This window comes from Pinus tabuliformis, chromosome 4_2, assembly GCF_031772625.1.
Source record: "Pinus tabuliformis cultivar Carrire ecotype Pingquan chromosome 4_2, CPIR1, whole genome shotgun sequence".
In the NCBI taxonomy this organism is placed as follows: Eukaryota; Viridiplantae; Streptophyta; class Pinopsida; order Pinales; family Pinaceae; genus Pinus; species Pinus tabuliformis.
Window position 1 is genome coordinate 260,025,892 of NC_142304.1, and position 22,284 is coordinate 260,048,175.

A 22,284-nucleotide genomic window follows, 5' to 3' on the forward strand; every position below is an offset into this window, starting at 1 on the left:
CCTCATCTATTGCTTGAATCTCATCTCTTATTCTAGATATCCTTGCAAAATATGATGACATAGTATCGTCTCTTGTCATCCTTATTGTCCTTAGTTCATTCTTGAGGCTAGCTATCTAACCAATGTTCTTGATGGTGAATAACTTGGAAAGAGCTTCATACATTTCTTGAGCAGAGTCTATGTTGGATATGTATGGAATTAGGTTGTCCTTTACTCCATCTACTATTATATTCATGGCCAAGATTCTGGTTTCTATGAACTTCTCCTTTGCTACATCATTTGTAGGCTTCTTCACTTTTCCTTGAAAAAGGTCCAAAAATTTGTGCTTAGTGAGGATAAGATCTATCCTCGTTTTCCATGCCCTGTAGTTGGAGGCTCCTTCTAGCTTGTTTTCTCCCTTCATTGTACTTGACATAGTTCCTATAGATAGCAGTCTTATTGTATATTCTTTTTCCTTAATGACCTTCCTTTGATCCCCTTTTCTTCAATAGATAGATCTTCCAGTTGCCTTTTTTATTCCTTCTTCACCTTAGCTCTGATACCATGTTAGAAAATCGAAAAGGGAGAAAGATTTTCTTATGTTGATAATTACTTGTGATATTTGTGTGTTGTTATTAACTTTCTTACGTTCTTCTTTTATCTTTGTTTCATCAAGCAATCATCAAAACTAAATACGAAGATCAATGACACCAGATGTAGGCACTCAGCCAGGGGTAAAACCTCTCTATAGGGGAAAACCTAGTCAAACTTTTCTACTAAAAAATTCAAGTTGAGATAGACCAAGACCATAAACCAAAAGACCTTCCTCCTCCACTAAGTCATCCCTTCCTTCCAATAGATGATCTCTCTCAAAGTCACCAAGTGTCAACTTCTCAAATGCAGCTTCAACCCAGAATTTGGACTTCCCAGCTTCAGAACTTTGACCCCAGCTTCAAAATTCTGACCTAGCTTTGGATACTAGTTTCATCCCTTCTAGCGGCTCAACAGTGTCACACGTGTGAAAAAGAGAGAAAATTTTGACTTCTTGTGCTTGACAAAGTCCTCCTTTTTCGTTAGTCCTTTCCTCCTTGTTCCTTGAATTTCACACTTTTTCTTGTCCCATAAATTGCAAATCAAACTTGTTGAGTGAGTGTCCCAAATGAGGTCAAGTTCTTGCCTTTATATAGGATATTTTTCCCCTCAATTAGGCCGACTTGTTTGGTTTGAGTTCGACTTTGTGGAGGATGCCTAGAAGACCTAATTTACATAAAAATAAATTTGTTTCTTGATTGACAATACCCAAGAAGGGTCTATTACATTATGACATGGACAAGGATACTTGACATAAACCTTAGAAACCTACAATGGAGGCTTTGACCTATAAACAATTGACCAAAGCATGAAACCAATGCTTAAATAAGTCAATTTCTTTCATAATAAAAATCATTTTTTATTTCTTTTGACAAATACATTACATCATGACTCAAATACAATTACGAAGATTGACACTAATTACATTCTTCAACAAGAATAAGGTTCCATATATTCAAATGATAGTTCTTTAAACTCAATTTGTTAATCGTCACAAAGACAATCATTAACAGAAAACTCCTAGCCTTCTTGAGGAGACAAATCTTTTGCACCTACTAGAGGACTACATTCTAATTCTTCGCATGTTTTATACTTTTCAATGTATTGGTGATCACTTGATGGGGAAACCTAATAAGCATGATCCAAAACAAGTTCTAAATTAACCATCGCAAATTGTCTCTTCTTGTAATATCTACATATTGATAAGCTAGTGCATGTGTGTCAGGGATTTCACATAGGTGAGACAATGACGCCCCTCTAAGAGCATACTCATTATGGTCATTAGTAGCTTCAGATGCTTCTTTCCTTTGTTCTAGTGGTTCATAATCATTATTCATCGATTCTTATACATCTGAGGGATCACAATCCAAGATCTATTGTATTCTCAAAATCAACTGCAACTTCTTCATGTCTTCCTAATAGCTTTTGTATCATTATTGTTGACTTCAAGGTTCTATCCACCTATATAAATTCTCCAAAACAATATAATCTCCATTCTACTACTTCATCATTTGGCTCTTACTCAATGAGGTACACAAAAGTGCATTCATGTGAAACCCTACAAGTGGATTGGTTGGCTCTACCAAATGAGTTGTATTGCTTGGCTTCTTTCCATCTACTTCATTGAAACCTAGTATCACACCCTAGCATTTATTTGTTGTTAGTGATCATCGAATTTTTATGCTACATGCAGGTTGGAAAACATAGAGGCCTTATTTGAGTGTCGTTGTGGAGAGAAGCATTCATCATCCAGGGCTTTTCTCTTTACTGGTTTAGAGCACACAAAGCCAGTTTTTTATTTTCAACATTTAACTCTTGTTTTCTTCTGAGTCCAAATCATGGTGAATTTTTTTCTACTCCTAGAAGAAGTATTTTCTTCCTCGATTTACAAAGAAAACCATATCATGTTGCTTCTACAGTCCCATGCTATGTGTCCAAAGTTGTGGCACTTGTTGCATTCGATATTGTACTTCAATAAGGGAGTAAATGCATTATGTTTTTTGTCATTGTAGTTATTATAATTTCTAATTTTTCAAATATATGTCTTCTTAATCCATCACATAGATCATTTAAATTTTCAACGCAATTCAAACCAGTTAATGTGGTTTTTCCTCAGGATGATTATATGAAGAGAATTTAATCCAATCATAGGAATTCTCTCATTTTTATTCCCCTTATTGGATCAGATCCTCTTCATCTAATTGTCCTGAGGATGAACCACATAAGCTGGTTCGAAATGTGTCGACAATTTAAATGATTTATGTGATGGATCCATAAGACATATATCTGAATAAATCTACTCACAAAAGCCTCCATTTAGATAATTTCTAATTTGTCTACCTACAAACTTGCTTCTAGAAGGCTGATAAGAGCCTCTAAAATCATCCCTAACATAAGCTCTACAATCTCATGTTTTCTGCCCATAGTTTGTACATGAAAAACAATAACCAAAAAACTATAGTTTGAGATCTCGCTGAGAGGGATTGTCTTGATGAAACAGTTCTTATAAAGATGTTTTTCTTTGGAGAAGATTCAGCTTTTTGTTGATCCTTGTCTCTTATTCCACTACTACTTGCATTGTGTATAGATCCCTTAAGGGAATCCATTAGGGGAGTTTTTAGGTATAAAATGGGCCTCCTAAGGAAATTATAAAATAATAGTAGAAATAATAAAATAAGATCACATTACATCATCAAATTTTAGAGGGAAAAAAGAAAAAACTATTTTTTCAACTCGTATTTTCAACTTCTCTCCCTATGGGTTTACTCAAATTTCGAGCGGCAAACATTCATTGGATGCATAATTTGATTCCTCATCCAAGGATTACCCATGTTCCATACTTTCGATAGACCCTACTACACGAAAAATGAGAAATACCTGAAAAATATTATTGCAATCACGTTTTTTCATGTATTTCTCATTTTTTGTGTAGAAGGGTCCATCGAAAGTATGCAAAATGGGTACTCCTTGGATGAGGAATTAAATTTTGCATCCAACAAGTACTTGCGCTCGAAATTTGAGTAAAAGTTTAAGGAGATAAGTCGAAAAAGTAGTTTTATTATTTTATTATTTTTTAATCTTTTTACTTTTTTACTCCAAAAATGGTGAATCATCCCCCATGGTTGACATCATCATGTTTAATCCTATTGGTTCTTATAAAGTTTATTTTGGTTGTATAATTTTCTTAGGAGGCCCATTTTAGACCTCAAAATTCCCCTAATGAACATATCTTCTAGGTGTAGTAGCTCTTCCAATTTCATTTTGATTTCTTCCCTTACATCCACTATGGCTAGGGATTTGAAATATATCAACATGGCCTTCAATATTTTCTAGTGACTTAAGGCTTGTATCTTCTTTATATGAAACCTCGCCCACATAACCAAGACTTTTTTTGTTGTATGGTGATCTTTATTTGATGAGAATATCATCAAACATTTGAGAACTTTTCAAGTTCTTGTTGAGCTTGTATACCTCATTCGCTAATAAAACAATATCTATTTCATCTTTCTAATAATTCTCTTCTTTGGCTTTTAATCACTTCTTTTGTTCTCTTAGCTTCGTCTAGTTGGATTTTTAAGAAGATGACTTCTTCTGATTTTTGCTCTTACCCTTTATTTTTTTATCAACTTTTGCTTCTAGCTTCTCATAGTCTTCAACCTTTTTCTTCATTTGACTTGTCAACATTTCTTCTATCTTTTTTGCTTCTTGAAGTATCAAAGAACAACTTTTCATCAATGTTATGATTCTTCTCCTTAAGATTTTACAACTGCTCTTCAGGTCTTATATTTTCTTTTTTGAGCTTCACTATTTGTTTTAGTGCAACTTCAAAATTCATGGTGTAACCTTCTAGATCTAATTGTCTTTTATGATTCTCTTATTCTTTAAAAGGTTATGTACCCATGACTATGTAAGAGACTTCTTTCATGGGTTTGGAGTCACGCCTTCTTGAGTTTTCCATCTGTGTTTTCGAAATCCACCTTCCAACTGTTAGGTTGTGTTTGAAGGTACCTGCTCTAAAACTAATTGTTGGAAATATTGAGAGGGGGGGGTGAATAAGTATTTAGCTAATTAACAATCTTCGACACTTCAAACAATCAATGCCAAGAAACATATCAGACACAAGATTTAATATGTAAACTTTTTTAATCAATAAACTCATCAAGAGCACCAAATCTTGTTACCACTAATTGTACAAAGGCACCAACCTATTGAATTACAACCTTGCAGGCACCAACTTGCTGAAAACAAAAATCTTAAAGACTTCATAAGTTTGGCTTACTGGAGAAACCAATTCCCTAGATTGAGCACTAAATCAAAAGGTTATTTGTAGGCACTGACTTACAAGAGAAACCAATCCCCTTAGTTGAGCACCAACACAGTAAATCTTGAACTCCAGTCTGGACTCTTAGTCCTTGGGACACTCCTTGAATATCCCTGTAGCTTGGTCCTTCAATCTTTGATTGGATCTAGGCTTTACTTGGTCCTGCTAGTATGCACTCTTCTAGAACTTCTTTGTGGTCTGCACTCTTCTCAATCTACTCCTCACTCTGTTCACTTAGATTTTCTCTTCAATTTCTACTTAAGGATGCTCCTAGGTCTTCTTTCTAGATCTTCTCTTTCACCATTGACCTCCTTTATCTGCACATCTACCTTAAGGTCCTCCAGGATTCATAAGATACCCAGCAACATATCGGTATGTCTGCCCTTTGATCTTAGCATATTAGCAGTCTTCATTACTTGAACGGGACTATGAACAACAGACTTCATTACTCATTAGTTCAAGGACAACAGCGTTAATGGACACAAACAACAGACTTCGCATTCATCATTAATGTGCAATAGTGATAACAAGCTCAACATTATAAACAGAAGATCAATACTCACCTCTTTCATTTTACAACCCTGTCACAAGATTAGATGCTCAAGTAAATCCAGTCACAAAACAAAAATAAGCTCATCCATGTCACAATAAAACCATACCCCAGATAATTTTCCAATGAATTTGGCCCCTTGTAAAATAGATAAGAGTCTCAACCATGCAGAGTAAAAGCTCAACCCAACAAGAAAATTCAAACTCGGCCCTGCGATCTCAATATTTTCATCCCTATAGCTTTGAATAATTATTCCTTCATTAATAGAAGCAACATCAATCATTAATTAAATCTACCATACCAAGTTCCAAAGCCTACGTCAAATTTCTCCTCTCACTTCACCTATAGCTCTTTGGTATTTGTTTGGATCAACGTTTTCTAGGAAAATCTGAGGAATATCGCATGGTTGTCAACAAGTTTGGAGGGTTATTATTCTTTCCTCATATAGGCCCAACAGTGACGAGGTTCAGGGGTTTGATTCCCCTTCCAAGGGAAGACAAATATCTACAACATTGCATCAATAAAACTAGTGATGGATCGCATTCTGAAATGTCTTTTTAAAGACACTATGGTAGGTTCTTCAATACATGATTATCTTCTTCTTAGTGTTGCTACAATCTTGACAGAACTCGCTTAGATAAGCTAGTTCGCTGAGATCGACCTTTAATTACAAATAAATAAATTGTCAGACAAAGTTTTCGCCCTTAATTCCGTTGAAGAATGTAACTAGTGTCGGTATTCATTACTCTATTTCAGTCTTGATGTATTGTATTTGTCAAAAGAAAGAAAAAGAAATTTATTGTTAAACAAATTGACTTATTAAAGCATGGGTTTCATGCTTGGGTCAGTTTTTTTTAGGTCAAAGCTTCCATTGAATGCTTTTAGGGTTTATGTCAAATGTCCTTGTCCATGTCATAATGTAAAAGACCCTTCTTGGGCTTCATTTGTCAAGAAGTAAATTTATTTTAATGTAAAATAGGTCAATCAGGCCTCCTCCACCAAGACAGCCTCAAACTAGACAAGTCGACCTAACTAAGGGGCAAAATATCCTATATAAAGGAAGCAACTCGACCTCATTTGGAGTACTCACTCATCAAGTTCGATCTGTAGATGTTGGAGCAGTAAAATGTGTGAAATTCAAGGAAGAAGGTGGAAAGGGCTAGCGAAGGAGGAGGTCTCTATGAAGCACAAGAAGTCGAAATTATCTCTCTCTCTCTTTCTCTCTCTCTCTCTCTCACACACACACACATGTGAAGCTAATAAGCAACTGGAAGGGCCAAAGCTATAGTAATAAAGTTGGGCCAAAATTTTGGATTTGCTAGGGAGCGAAATTATGGGTTGTTGTTGGGTTGAAGTTGTTGGACAAGAAAAGACTACTGAAAATTGTTGAATCATATTAGAAGGTTGATTGGATGGAGGAGGAAGGTCTTTTGGTCTAGGGTATTGGTCTATCTCAACTTGATTTTTCTATTTTGACTAGGTTTTCCCTTATAAAGGGGTTTTAACCCTAGCAGAGTGCCTACATTTGTTGCCTTGATCTTTGTGTTTTGTTTTTGGATAATTGTTCAATGAAACGAAGATAAAAGAAGGCCATAAGAAAGTTAATAAGAACACAAAGATATCACAAGTAATTATCAACATAAAAAAATTATCAACATGGAATTAGAGCTAAGGTGAAGAAGAAGGAAAAAGGCAAATTAAAGATCTATTGAAAGGAGAGACATAAGAAAAGGGGTTTCAAGGAAAGGTCATAAGAAGTAGAAGATAAAAATGTGACAAACTCAATAAAGGGAGAAAACAAACTAGAAAGAGCCTCCAACTACATGGCATGGAAAAATAGGATAGATCTTATCCTCGCTAAGCACAAAGTTTTGGATCTTGTTCAACGATAAATCAAGAAGCCTACAGATGAAGCAGAGAAAGAGAAGTTCAGAGAAATCGAAATATTAGCCATGAATCTAATAGTGGATGGAGTAAAGGACAACTTAATTCCATACATATCTATTAATTTTAGATAACAATGGTATGTTCTATGCTTAAGAGCAATTTACTTCAATTTTTCTTATTAGCCCAATATCAATTTCCATATTAGCAATCACATTGACATGACGGTAATTGTAGATAGAACATAAATAAAAACAGTAGAAGACAAGCCAAGACAAGAGGACACAAGATGTGGCGCATGCCAAGGACAAACCCCAATGTGGGGAAACCCTTTAATCAATTCTTCTTATTATTCTTCAAAAATTCAACAGAGAGAGAGTACAATATACAAAATTTACTTGCCCAATCAAAGTCAAATCTGTACAGTCAAACTGCAATCACAACAAGCCCTAACCAGAAAATCAGCGTTGGTCAATGTGGTAGAATTTCTCCTCCAAATAAGCTCGATCAAACCCAGTCAACTCGGCCTCCAACAGTAATCCAAATCAGCCCAAAACAATCCTAAAAATATCAGTCAAACTTGGTCAATGCAGAGGTCAAACCTGCGGTCAACGCTGGTCAAACAGATAATAATGCCTCAATTTATGTGCCCAAAAATGTATCCCGTCCAAGCAGAATATTCCCTAAGAAAAACATAGTCAAACTTGGTCAACTATTTCCTAGTCAACGCTAGTCAAAACCTCCTGCAATTCAGTCAACATCTAAAATAGAAAATTGCAGATTGTCCTTCGCAAGTGTGGAGAGAGAGGTTGCCCAGTAATGTCTACACCCAATCAGAGGAGAGAGTGATGTGTGAGAGATGAGTGTCCAAATGAGGTAGATGCTCCTTTTATTTATATGCAACGTTGAGGATGAACAGATGTGTCTTTTGGGCTTTTGAGCCTACATTAGATTGTTGGTCGACCTTGAAAATTTGTCCATAAATGAAATAAATTCATAATTCCATTTGTACATGTCAGAATGAGATGATATTTATTTCAATCCTACACCTATTCAAAAGAGGAATCCAATAAAAATATCAGTTGCATCATATGAGTTGTCCAAGGTGGAGTTTGGCCCTAGTTTCCAAATTTAACACTCCCTCTCAACTAGGAAGAACTCCACCTGCCAAATCATCCATCAATTTGTACCATCTTTGACATCCATGTTATACTTTGCTCTACTATGTTGAATCATGAAGAAATAATGAAGAAGAAATGATCGAGAATGTGTCATACCATTCTCCACTGACTCGAAGTTAGTCTCCAATAATCGAGAGTGTATCATACTACTCTCCACTGACCCGAAGTCGGTCTCCATTGATCCTAGATCAATATCAAACATCCTAGCATAGGGAGTATGGCAGTACACGATGCATCTATCAGTAGTACTATGTTCCCTATCATCAATTCCCTACTCATTGGCCAGATGAGAGGTACTTCCCATGAGTCCCAGAGTGCATGGGTAGGATGTATCAGCAAGAAAAGGTGAACCACTCATCTTGCTCATATGTCATAGGAGAAGGTGAACCACTCATCCTATGCATATCTCAACCATCATGGGGTATCACAAGGGAAGGTGGACCACTCACCCTATACATCGCGCATCACTAGGGGAAGGTGAACCACTCACCCTATGGTTGTTCATCGCTCTAAGAAGTACCCCAAGCCCCTCAGAGCTCCCAAAGCTCAATATCCAAATCAAACAGGACCCTCATAAGAGGGTCTCTCCATGACTCCAAGTTGTTCACGGAAGGTTAAGAATTTGACCTTCCCCAGGGGCTTCGTAAGAATATCTGCGACCTGATCATTAGTCCCAATATGACGAAGCCTTATTGCTCCTAGTTGTACCATATCCCGAATAAAGTGGTACCTGATATCAATATGCTTGAAGCGGTCATGAAACATGAGATTCTTAGAAAGATGAATCCCACTTTGGTTGTCGCAAGAGATCACGACGATATCCAGCACATGTCCAAACAACTCACTAAAGAGGTTCCTCAACCAAACAGCGTCACAGGAGACCATACTAGCAGCAACATATTCAACCTCGAAGGTGCTCAAAGCAACTGACTTCTGCTTCTTGCTCATCCAAGATATCGAAGCAGAACCTAGAGAGAAGCAACATCCCAATGTGCTTTTATGATCCACCACACTGTCAGCCCAGTCCACATCAGAATAACCATGGAGCCCCACATTCCCGGCAGTGTATCTCAACCCATAGGTGATTGTACCCCAGAGATATCTCAAGAGATTCTTGGCAGCAATCCAATGTATGTGATGAAACTCGACCATAAATTGACTCAATGTATTCACTGCAAAACATATGTCCAGACGAGAGTTCACTAAGAACATCAGGCCCCCGACGAGTTGACGATACTCAAAGGAATTCCCAAATCAAGCCCAACAGCACTTCTGCATAACTTCTTGAAGTTAAGTTCCATCGGATGGTCACAGACTTGCAATCCACCATCCCAAATCTTTCAAGTAGCTTCATAATGTGTTTTCCTTGAGAAAGGAAAATCTCACCTAGCTTTTGCAGACCTCCAACCCTAGGAAATAATGCATCAGTCCTAGGTCCTTCATTTCAAACTCAAAAGCCAACTCCCTCTTACATTGATGAATAAGGCGTTCTGCACCTGTCAGAAAGAGATCGTCCACATAAAGCACCAAGATGAGAGGTCTATCATTCTCAACCTTAAAGTAAAGGTTCGGATCAGCGTCACTTCTTGTAAAACCTAGCTTCATCAAATAGTTGTCGATCCTCTCATACTAAGCTCATGGAGCTTGCTTCAACCCATAGAGGGATTTCTTCAACCTGCATACATGTGTCTAACAATCTTGAACTTTGAACCCCTCGGATTGTTCTACATAGACTTCCCCCTTAATTGAACCATGCAAGAAGGCAGTCTTGACATCCATCTGGTGTAGATTCCATCCTTGTGAGGCAGCAAGGGCTATAATCGAACGGATGGTGGTATATCGGGCAACAGGTGAAAATATCTCATCGTAGTCCACACCTTCCTTTTGAGAGAAGCCTCAAGCAACAAATCTAGCCTTGAAGTTTTCAACACTTCTACCAGCTCCATGCTTGAACTTGTAGAGCCATTTCGAGGTGACAACGGATTTGTCCTTGTATCCCAGATATCATTCTTCATAATTGATTCATACTCTTCGTTCATAGCATCCTTCCAAACTTGGTGCTTCACAATTTCTTCGAATGTGCAAGGCTTAGATTGAACAATGGTGCTCATGGCAATTAAGTACAACTGGTACCTATTCGGCTTCTTACTTTCACAAAATGTCCCCCTTGGAGCAACATGTCCCTCGGCATCTTCGGGAGTTTCCCTCAGCCATGAGGATCTCCCTTTTGAGGAGGAGGGCTCATGAGGAGCTGGATCAATGGGATCCATTGGTCCTTCAACATTGGGCATCGACTCATCTTGCGGTTCTCCCTGCATTCCTGAATATGTTTCTTTGTCCTTCCTTGGAATAGGAAGGTTTCTAATCTTTCCAAGGGCAACATCTTCATCAAAGGTGACATCATAACTTATCTCCACTTCTCTTTGACCATGTACATAGATTCTATATGCCTTAGAAGTTTCATTGTAGCCCACAAATGTTCCTTTCTTTCTAGATGCATCAAATTTGCTTCTCTTTTCTTTCAGCACATGAAAATATACGAGACTACCAAAAATTCTAAAGTGAATAACATCAGGGTTCTTACCGGTGAAAACTTCTTCTGGAGTTTTGGAGTCCAACGCTTGATGAGGGCATTTATTTTGAACGTACACAACAGTGTTGGCAACTTCAACCCATAAGAAGTTCAGAAGACTCTGATCATGAAGCAACGCATGAGTGGCTTCTATAATCGAACGGTTCTTCCTTTCAACAACACAATTTTTCTCAGGAGTATATGTGGTAGTAATCTCCCTCTTAATACCAGCTTCTTTACAATATTCATTGAACTCATTTGATTCATATTCAGTTCCATTATCAATCCTCAATATTTTGATCTTCTTCCCAGTTTGATTTTCGACCAAGGCTTTGAAAGAATGAAACCATGAGACTACTTCGTCCTTCTTCTTCAAGAAATATATCCAAGTTTTGGAGAGAAATCATCCACAAACATAACATAATATAAATATCTTCCCAAAGATGTCACGAGCATAATACCAGATAGATCAGAATGAACCAATTGCAAAATGTTGGTAGTCTTTCTATCACTTGAGGGGAATGGTCCCCTTGTATATTTTCCTTCAGCACATCCCTGACAAACACCTTCATATTCTACTTTAAATTCGAGCACACCTGTCACCATCTTCCTCACATCGGTTAGAGCCTTATAATGTAGATGAGCAAACCTCTGGTGCCATAATTCGGATTAAAGAGATGTGTCACAAGACATAGCTCCCAATAGGCTTCCTCCAACTTGGTATAGGTTATCAACCCTGAATCCAAGAGTAAATGCTTGTCTGAAATTCCTTTTCCAAACATTTACCTTTCCATCGATGAATGCCACCTTGAATCCTTTGTCCTCCATCGATGAGATAGATATCAATTTCTTCTTTAGATTAGGTACATATAGTACTTATTATAGATGAATGGAGTTACCTTGATTCAATTGAAGAGTAACATTTCCAACTCCCTTCACGGGATAGGTGGCATTGTCCCCAAGAATGATTTCCAAATTTGTATCCTCTTCTATCAAATTTGAAAGAGCTTCCTTATACCCATTGAAGTGCCTTGAGGCACCACTATCAATCAACCAATTTCCCAAGGTATCTGAAGGAGAGGCAATAGAGAGGGCAGATATAAGATAAAATTATTTTTGCTTGTTATCAACAACATTAGATTCATCATACCTGGATTTTCTTGATCTTTTGGGAGGTCGACTATTTCCATGTTGAGTAGCGGGAGCATTCCTTTTTCATGTGTTGTCGAATCTGCCATTCCTTTGATTGTTGTTGTCCTTGAAATTGTTGTTGTGTGGTTGTCATCATCATGAGGTGTATCCCTTCTATTAGGACACTCCCTTGACATTGCTTCTTTGAACCTGCATTGTTCTTCTTTTTTGCATGAGCGAAGAATGCAATAGGATCATTCCTATTTGAAGGCATGTCCATTTCCATCATCCTTGTCTCTTCTTGAGAACATCTAGTCAACAATTCTTCAAAACTTGGAATCATGTTTTTGTTGAGGATAGTAGCGTTGAACACATGTCATTCACGAGGGAGTCCTCCAAGGGCAATGAGAGTGAGCTCCCTATCAGCAATAACTTCTCCAATTGAATGTAGATCATTTTTTTATCTCGATAATCCTCATGAAGTAGGATTGAATATCTTCACCTCTTCCCTTCTTTATGTCCTTCAATTTGTTCTTGAGAAAGAAGACTTGGTTTGCATTACTACCTTTGAACATGCCAACCAACCTGTCATATGTTTCCTTTGATGCGTTCAAATCGGAGACATAAGCAACTAAATGCTTATGAATAAAATCCCTAATGATCTTCTTGGCTTTGGCTTCACCTTTCTTGTACTTTGTCTTAGTGGTAGATGGTGCATTTGAAGGAGGTTCAGTAACCTTTCCCTACACATAGTCCATAACATCTTGCTCTTCTAAAGTCAAATCAAGAGACATATTCTATGCATGATAATCAAACTTATCATGAAGCTTGTCATCAGATTTGAAGTAGGCTGTGGAGGCCAATGAATCTTGTCCTTGATCAATAGATCTCAGTGATTTCTCTTCTCACTCTTGCTTGGCCTTTGTCTTCACCTCAGCTCCGATACCGTGTTAATTTTAGATAACAATGTATGTTCTATGCTTAACAGCAATTTACTTCAACTTTTCTTATTAGCCCAATATTAATTTCCATATTAACAATCACATTGACATGACAGTAAATGCAGATAAAACATAAATAAAAATAGTAAAAGACAAGGAAAGACAAGAGGACACAAGATGTGGCACATCCCAGGACAAACCCCAATGTGGGGAAACCCTTTGATCAATTCTTCTTATTATTCTTCAAAAATTCAGCAGAGAGAGAGTACAATATACAAAATTCACTTGCCCAATCAAAGTCAAATCTTTCTAGTCAAACTGCAGTCATGAGAAGCCCTAACCGGAAATTCAACACTAGTTAATGTGGCAGAATTTCTCCTCCAAATCAGCTCAGTCAAACACAGTCAACTCAGCCTCCAAAAGCAATCCAAATCAGCCCAAAACAGTCCCAAAAATATCATTCAAACTCGGTCAACGCAGAGGTCAAACCTACAGTCAAGTTCCCTGTTGTCAACGTTGGTCAAACAACTCATAATGCCTCAATTTCTGTGCCCATAAATGCGGCCTGCCCAAATAGAATATTCCCTAAGAAAAACGCAGTCAAACTTGGTCAACTGTTGCCCGGTCAACACTAGTCAAACCCTCCTGCAATTCGGTCAACGCCCAAAACAGAAAATTGCAAATTGTCCTTTGCACGTGTGGAGAGAGAGGTTGCCCAGTAATGCATACACCCAATCAGATGAGAGAGAGAGATGTGTGAGAGATGAGTGTCCAAATGAGGTAGATGCTCCTTTTATTTATATGCAACGTTGAGGATGAATAGACGTGTCTTTTGGCCTTCTGAGCCTACATTAGATTGTTGGCCAACCTTGACAATTTGTCCATAAACAAAATAAATTCATAATTCCATTTGTACATGTCATAATGAGATGATCTTTAAATCAATCCTACACCTCTCGGAAAGAGGAATCCAATAAAAATATCAACTGCATCATACGAGTTGTCCAAGGTGGAGTTTGGCCCTAGTTGCCAAATTTAACAATATCCAACATAGACTTCACTCAAGAAATGTATGAGGCTCTCTCCAAATTATTCACCATCAAGAACATTGGTCAAATAGAAAGCCTCAAGAATGAACTAAGGACAATAAGGATGAGAGACGATATTGTATCATCATACTTTGTAAGGATATCTAGAATAGGAGATGAACTCCAAGCAATAGATGAAGTTGTATTAGAAAAGGAGCTCATAATTGTTGTTATCCTAGGACTACCAAAATCTTGGAGTGCTTTTGCATTAGGAATTAGCAGTTGGAAGGATACTCCAATATTCGAACAAATGTGGAATGCATGTAGTCAAGAAGAAGCTTGAATATCATTAGTAAACAACAAGAAGGAGGATGAAGAAGAAAACACCTCTAATGCATATTCTGCTCATCACAAGAAGAAGGGAACATTCAAGAAGTTCAAAGGACCAAAGAAGAAAGTTGACCTATCCAAGATTGAATGCTACAACTGTCATAAGATGGGTCATTACAAAAATCAATGTCCTGAGAATCCAAGAAATAAGAAGAGAGATAGGGAACAAGCAAATATCATTGATCAAGCTCCACCTAAGAACAACAAGATCGAAAATTCAGAAGTCAAAGGCTTATACTACTAAGTACTCTCTTACATATCCTTCTTAGTCTTCTATTCTAGGTTTTGTATTGTTTTCCTTTATGTTTTGATTTCTAGAAGTTTGTAGGTCTAACATTTCTTGTTAGAACATTTTTGAAGTGTTTTTTACAAGTTATAGGTATCCCTCAAGATTGAGTTAAGAGGGAGGCTTCACCATTTTACCAAAAGATAAGCATCTTGCTCTTTGTTTCATTTTTTTTTATGTTTGGTTTCCCAGATATATCAAAATCTATTTATATTATATGTTAATAACATTTTTCTTTGTATTTTCCTTGGTAGGAAAGATTGCAGAATACATAAAGGTTATGGAAAAGACTTGAAGCATGAAAGAAGTTCAGTTGGAAAGGAAGTCCATCAAGATATGATGTCCTACAAGGTTTGTTAAAGAACAAATCAAGGTAGGTCTTAAACATAAGTTTTGTTACAAGGTTCTCTTCATAGAAAAGATATGTTGATTCTCTTTTGAAATTTGCTTTACATTACTAACATTGTTATGTCTAGGGTTTTGAATCTTAAAGATTATTGTTAGGGTGATCAATAATTAGATTGAGTCTACCATCGTCATACTATCATTTTGATCATTCTTATAAGACCCTAACCTTTAAGGGTTCACTAGAAAACCCTAGTCTCTGGTTGCTAAGGGTATGCCAATGTTGATTATGAAACCCTAGTTTACTTAGGGTTGTTGATGAAGTCTAGAAATCTTATTCTTTTCAAGTTTAGGGTTTTGGTAATGTTATTATAGAAACCCTAGTTCTTTAGGGTTTGTTGCTAATGTCTAAGTTATATATTGAAAACCTAGATCTTTAGGGCTTGGTGAATTAGGGTTTATAAACAAAACCTTTGTAATAGTTATAGTAAGATCCTAGGAATGAAACCCTAAGTATATATTCGTCCATATGATTAAACCCTAGTCTCAATGAAATTGTTATATATCTAACTTGGATGTTTGTGTCTTTGATTTATCTAGTAGTTATTGATGTGAAATGCTAGTGCATCCTAGATATGTATACGCAAGTATGCTAACTTTAGTTTGTGAAATCTACAATTTGTGACAAAGCCCTAGTAGAAATTGATATTCTAGGATATGATGATATTTTTTTCGATATGATTTAGTTTTGATGATAAAATCTAGGGTTTGCAACAAACCTTAGTAGAGTCTGACATGTAATTCCAAAAGCTTATTGTTGAAACCTTAGATATATTGTACTATGATTGGATTGTTATTGAATTGCTAATATCTAAGGCTTTATGAAGTCCAGGGTTTATGACAAATCCCTAGCAAGAAGTTGAAGACTAGTATATAAAAAGATGTGTCTCTTGTTGATTATGAACCTAACTAGGTTTAGGTATTTGATGTCTAAAGTTTGAATGTTTTGATGCTTCCATTGTAATGACATGATAAACATATTATAGTTGTCTTCATGCTTATGTATATTTGTATTTGGTTGTACTTGTTGTTCAATATTTGCAGGTACATAATCTTCAAGATATTCATAAGTTGAAGATGATAACGATGAGCATGATGAAGGAAGCTATAAGAATAATGATGATCAAGATGACCTTGATGCCATAAGAAAGAAATGAAGTCTTGATAGAATGAAGTTTCTCTGAAGTTATGAAGTTGTTGATCTCCCCAATTTGAGAGGGAGTCTAGATAAAAGAAAGGGTGTATCTCTCTAGTTGAGAGGGAGGGCATATTATGACAATCATAATGAATACCTTGAAGTAAGAATAAAACTGAATGAATGAAAGTACTATAGATGAATGAAATTATAAACAAAAGACTTGAGAAGTATTAAGGTTGTATTTGTTGTTGTTGAAGAAATGAAAGAGGAAAACTTCTGATAAGATTAAAGAACTTGATGATGATATACGCAGCATCAGAATGATTGAGCACCCTGAAGGTTTGTGTTTAATTATATATATACATTTGAAAGGTTATTACTTATTAGGGTTGTGATTGTGCAGGATCTCTCCATAAAAGATTGAACATTTGAAGCATGCTTGGATTGGTGGATATATCTAATTTAGTTGATTAGGAGAGATGAAGCATCTTATGGAAAGATGCTTGGGAGGACATATGATCAGCCTACGTGTTGATGTCTAGATCCTGAAGTAGGGAGGGCGGCGTTGATCATGGAGCTACGACCTTGGATACGCACCTAGATCCCTAGATTTGTGGTAGAGCTTAAAAGCATGATGGTACCTATAGTAGCTAAGCTTGAATCCGTCTTAATCCCACCCAATTAGAGTACCTTGGTCAGCTATCTAATCTATAACACAGTGTGTGTTGTGACTCTCCATAGAGCATATCATTTTGAGAGCTTCCACGTGCCTTTGTATATATGTAATTATGAATACCTCCCTAGTTAAGAGGGAGTGTTGATGAATTTAACTAGTGTTGGTCTTCATAATTGTATGTGAGTCTTGATGTAATGTATTTGTCAAAATAAAGAAAAAGAAATGTTATTATTAAAGAAATTGACTTATTAAAGCATGGGTTTCATACTTGGATCAATTGCTTTTAGGTCGAAGCCTCCATTGAAGGCTTCTAGGGTTGATGTCAAGTGTCATTGTCCATGTCATAATGTAAAAGATCCTTCTTGGGCTTCATTTGTCAAGAAAGAAATATATTATAATGTAAAATAGTCAATTAGCCCCCCGCCACCAAGTAGGCCTCAAACTGGACAAGTCAGCCTAACTAAGGGGCAAAATCTCATATATAAAGGCAACAACTCGACCTCATTTGGAGCACTCACTCATCAAGTTCGATCTGCAGTTGTTGGGGTAGTAAAAAGTGTGAAATTCAAGGAAGGAGGAGGAAAGGGCTAAAGGAGAAGGAGGTCTCTATCAAGCACAAGAGGTTGAAATTCTCTCTCACACTCACGTGTGAAGCTACTGAGCCACTGGAAGGGTCAAATTTGCAGTAATAAAGCTAGGCCGAAATTCTGGATTTGTTGGGGGCTGAAATTCTTGGTCGTCATCGGGCTAAAGTTGTCAAACAAGAAAAGGCCATTGAAATTTGTTGAATCGTATTGGAAGGTTGACTTGGTGGAGGGGGAAGGTCTTTTGGTCTAGGGTCTTGGTCTATCTCAACTTGATTTTGCTAGTGGAAGAGTTTGACTAGATTTTGCCCTATAAAGGGGTTTTAGTCCTGGCAGAGTGCCTACATCTGGTTTCTTGATCTTTGTGTTTTGCTTTTGGATAATTGCTTGATGAAACAAAGACAAAAGAAGAACATAAGAAGTTAATAAGAACACAAATATATCACAAGTAATTATCAACATGAAAATATTTTTTCCTTTCTGATTTTCTAACAAATTCATCTTGGGATGACGAGTTGGGAAGAGTCTTCAACAATAAACATACTTGCCATATGTTCCTTAGCTTAACGCTCATACCACCACATATATCTTCTATCAAAAACAACGAGTGAATTCTATGTCAAATGAGTGCACATTTGCCTATGTTTATAAGGAGCTTGACCCCCCAACTCAGGTAGTCTTGACACTAGTTTGGCCAACTTGAGTTCTAGGAGGGAGATCAATATATGCATTTCAAAAATTTGTATCTCCTTAACTGTGAGGAATTAGGAGACGTGTCACATACCATTGGAAAGGTCTCAAACTTAATTATCTGATGGTGTAACTTTCATTTGCATCTAAACTAAATTTGACCACCTTTTTCATGAATTTTCTTGAAGGGCTTCTTTTGGCTTTCATTTCTGACTTGAGTGTTTAAACAATTCTATTGGATGCTTCATCTACAAATTTTGACACAATTCCTAGGAACTTGGTGCAGCCAAGTACTTCAGCTTCCTTAGACGGATAACTTCCTTACGTGATTCCTTCATCTACGGACTCACCATTGATTGGTTTTGTCATCAACGACAACTTTCAACATTCATTAACAATTTGTTGAGTGTGTTAAGTCATGTTGCGTGAATTGTTGTTATCCATGCATGGCCACTTCTTTCACCCTAGTACCTCAAGAACGTGGCATACCATGTCTATGGGTGGAGGCTTTAGCTTTTCCTTTTCTTGTTGCAGCGATTCGAATAGGTTCAAGAGCCTCATCTTTCCCATTTTCAGTGATTGCATGAGCCCTTTGTTGTCTATGCAGGCCCTAAATATTATAACCTAACACTAGAAGGAACCCACAACTAATATTCATTGGATGTAATTCCAAGGCCAACACCACCAACACTAGAACAACAATTAGCACCACCAACAATGTCAAAATCACAACGAGCATCAACATCCATACAAGAACTGCCATCAACGCCCCCTACAAGCATCCATTGTTGAAGCCCTGCTAGGTCAAAGAGTCTGCCAACTAAGGCTTTCACCTAGAGCCCAAACAGTGGCAAAGGATGTTTGGTCAACCTTGGCATTGGTACAATAGAAAGATCACCTATCTGGCCAAGAATATCTTATAGTGCCTCCACCCCAATAGCTATCAAGGTAGACAAGTAGGAAGGGGAAAAGGGGGGGAACCAAAATCCCAGAGATAACCAAAAAAAAAATGTAAACTCCACACCAATAAGTAGGAAATATGAAAATAGAATAGGAAACCAGTAAAGCCACATGGATCCACTAGTGTTAGTTGTTAAAACTAAACTCATCACACACAGATATCATCACTTTTTTACTTATTTGCTCAAGAACACTTGAACCAATTACAAACTTGATGCCAAAAACATCATGATAGTGAACCCCTCACCTTATGTACCTTGAAGTGAGTCGCATTCCATTTCTAGAAATCAAGGGCATCATTATAGTAAACCCCTTCAACTTGCATGCCTTGAAGTGTGATGATAAACCTCTCATGTATATTACATAACAAAGATATTGTTATATATTAATAAACTTTTATAGAATAGTGTTTTATATTTCAAATTTAAAAATAATTAAAACTAAATCTGATTCAAACAAAAATAAAATTATAATTATAATTAAAATAATATCAAACAAAAAAATAAGTGTTTTATAAGCTACATGCAAATATATTTTCCCTTTCAAAATAATAAAAAGGAAAAAAAAAATCAATTAAAAAAAAAAACTTAATTCCAAAAAAATAAAAATAGCACTATTGTCCACCCAATTCTCTTCTACCAAAAAAAAGGAGGGTTCTTTACATTTGCTTCAAAAATTGACTATCTATTTATATTTTTTCATATTATTTCATTTAATTAAAAAATAAAATCCTTTAGCTTATGAGGTATAGATATTTTTTCATATTATTTCAGTTAATTAACAAATAAAATCCTCTTGCTTATCGAATACCTCAAGATTGTTTTTTTATCTATTTATATTTTTTCATTAAATAAAAAATATTGAAACGAAACCGTGGAGATTGTTTTTTTATTTATTCATATTTTTTCATTAAATAAAAAATAAAGTCCTCTCACAATTATTCTTACTAAAGCTTCAAACACTAAAATATCTTCAAAATTTTAACAAATAAAATCCTCTTGCTTATCGAATACCTCAAGATTGTTTTTTTATCTATTCATATTTTTTCATTAAATAAAAAATATCGAAACAAAACCGTGGAGATTGTTTTTTTATTTATTCATATTTTTTCATTAAATAAAAAATAAAGTCCTCTCACAATTATTCTTACTAAAGCTTCAAACACTAAAATATCTTCAAAATTTTAACAAATAAAATCCTCTCGCTTATTGAATACCTCAAGATTGCTTTTTTATTTATTCATATTTTTTCATTAAATAAAAAATATATAAACAAAACCGTGGAGCTTGTTTTTTTATTTATTCATATTTTTCATTAAATAAAAAATAAAGTCCTCTCACAATTATTCTTACTAAAGCTTCAAACGCTAAAATATCTTCAAAATTTTATTTCTTTTGATGTAATATATAGATCATGCATAAAATATATGCTAAAATATCTTAAAAAATTATTTCTTTTGATGCATAATATATAAATTATGCATAAAATATCATGACATATGATCCATATATTATGAAGTTATTGTTAATAAAAATGTTATTTATGTTTTTCATATTATTTTATTTTATTAAAAATAAAATCCTCTTGCTTATTAAAACCCTCAAAATTGTTTTTTATCTATTTATATTTTTTCATTAAATAAAAAATAGGGTCCCCTCAAAATTGTTTTTTATCTATTAATACTTTTTCATTAAAAAAAATATAGGGCCTCTCACGATTATTTTTATGAAAGCAAAATTGTTTTTTATCTATTTATATTTTTTCATTAAATAAAAAATAAGGTCCTCTCAAAATTGTTTTTTATCTATTAATACTTTTTCATTAAAAAAAATATAGGGCCTCTCACGATTATTTTTATGAAAGCAAAATTGTTTTTTATCTATTTATATTTTTTCATTAAATAAAAAATAAGGTCCTCTCAAAATTGTTTTTTATCTATTAATACTTTTTCATTAAAAAAATATAGGGCCTCTCACGATTATTTTTACGAAAGCTTCACACTAATATATCTTGAAAATTTCAAAAGAAAAACTTCTTTTAATGTAAAATATAAGAACATATAAACCATTATTGTTTTTTATCTATTTATATTTTTTCATTAAAAAAATATATGGCCCTCTCACGATTATTTTTACGAAAGCTTCACACTAATATATCTTGAAAATTTCAAAGAAAAACTTCTTTTAATGTAAAATATAAGAACATATACACCACATATTATTTAGTTATTGTTAGTAAATAATGTTATAGCTTAATATAATGGGATAGTTTTTGTTTTCCTAATTATATAGAATAAAATGTTTTTTATTTTGAAAATAAAATTAATTTCAAAGAAAAAATAAATCTATGAGTTTTGTAAATATATATTTGATTATATAGAAATATATATATATTTCTATTCATGCATAGAGATAAGGAAAGTGTGTTCTTTACATTTCCTTGAAGTTGTTATCCCTTTTTATGTATAAAATCAATTTCTTAACAAAAGTGTGTTCATTACATTTCTTTGAAGTTGTTGATCCTTTTGATGTATAAAATCAACTTCTTAACAAAAGTGTGTTATTTACATTTCCTTGAAGCAGTTGATCCTATTGATGAATAAAATCAATTTCTTAACAAAAGTGTGTTCTTTACATTTCCTTGAAGTCATTGATCCTTTTTGATGTATAAAATCAACTTCTTAACAAAAGTGTGTTTTAACAAAAGTGTGTTTTTTACATTTCCTTGAAGCCGTTGATCCCTTTTGATGTATAAAATCAACTTCTTAATAAAAGTGTCTTCTTTACATTTTCTTTATTTACATTTCCTTGAAGTCGTTGATCCTATTGATGTATAAAATCAACTTCTTAACAAAAGTGTGTTCTTTACATTTCCTTGAAGCCGTTAATCCCTTTTGATGTATAAAATCAACTTCTTAACAAAAGTGTGTTTTTTACATTTCCTTGAAGCCGTTGATCCCTTTTGATGTATAAAATCA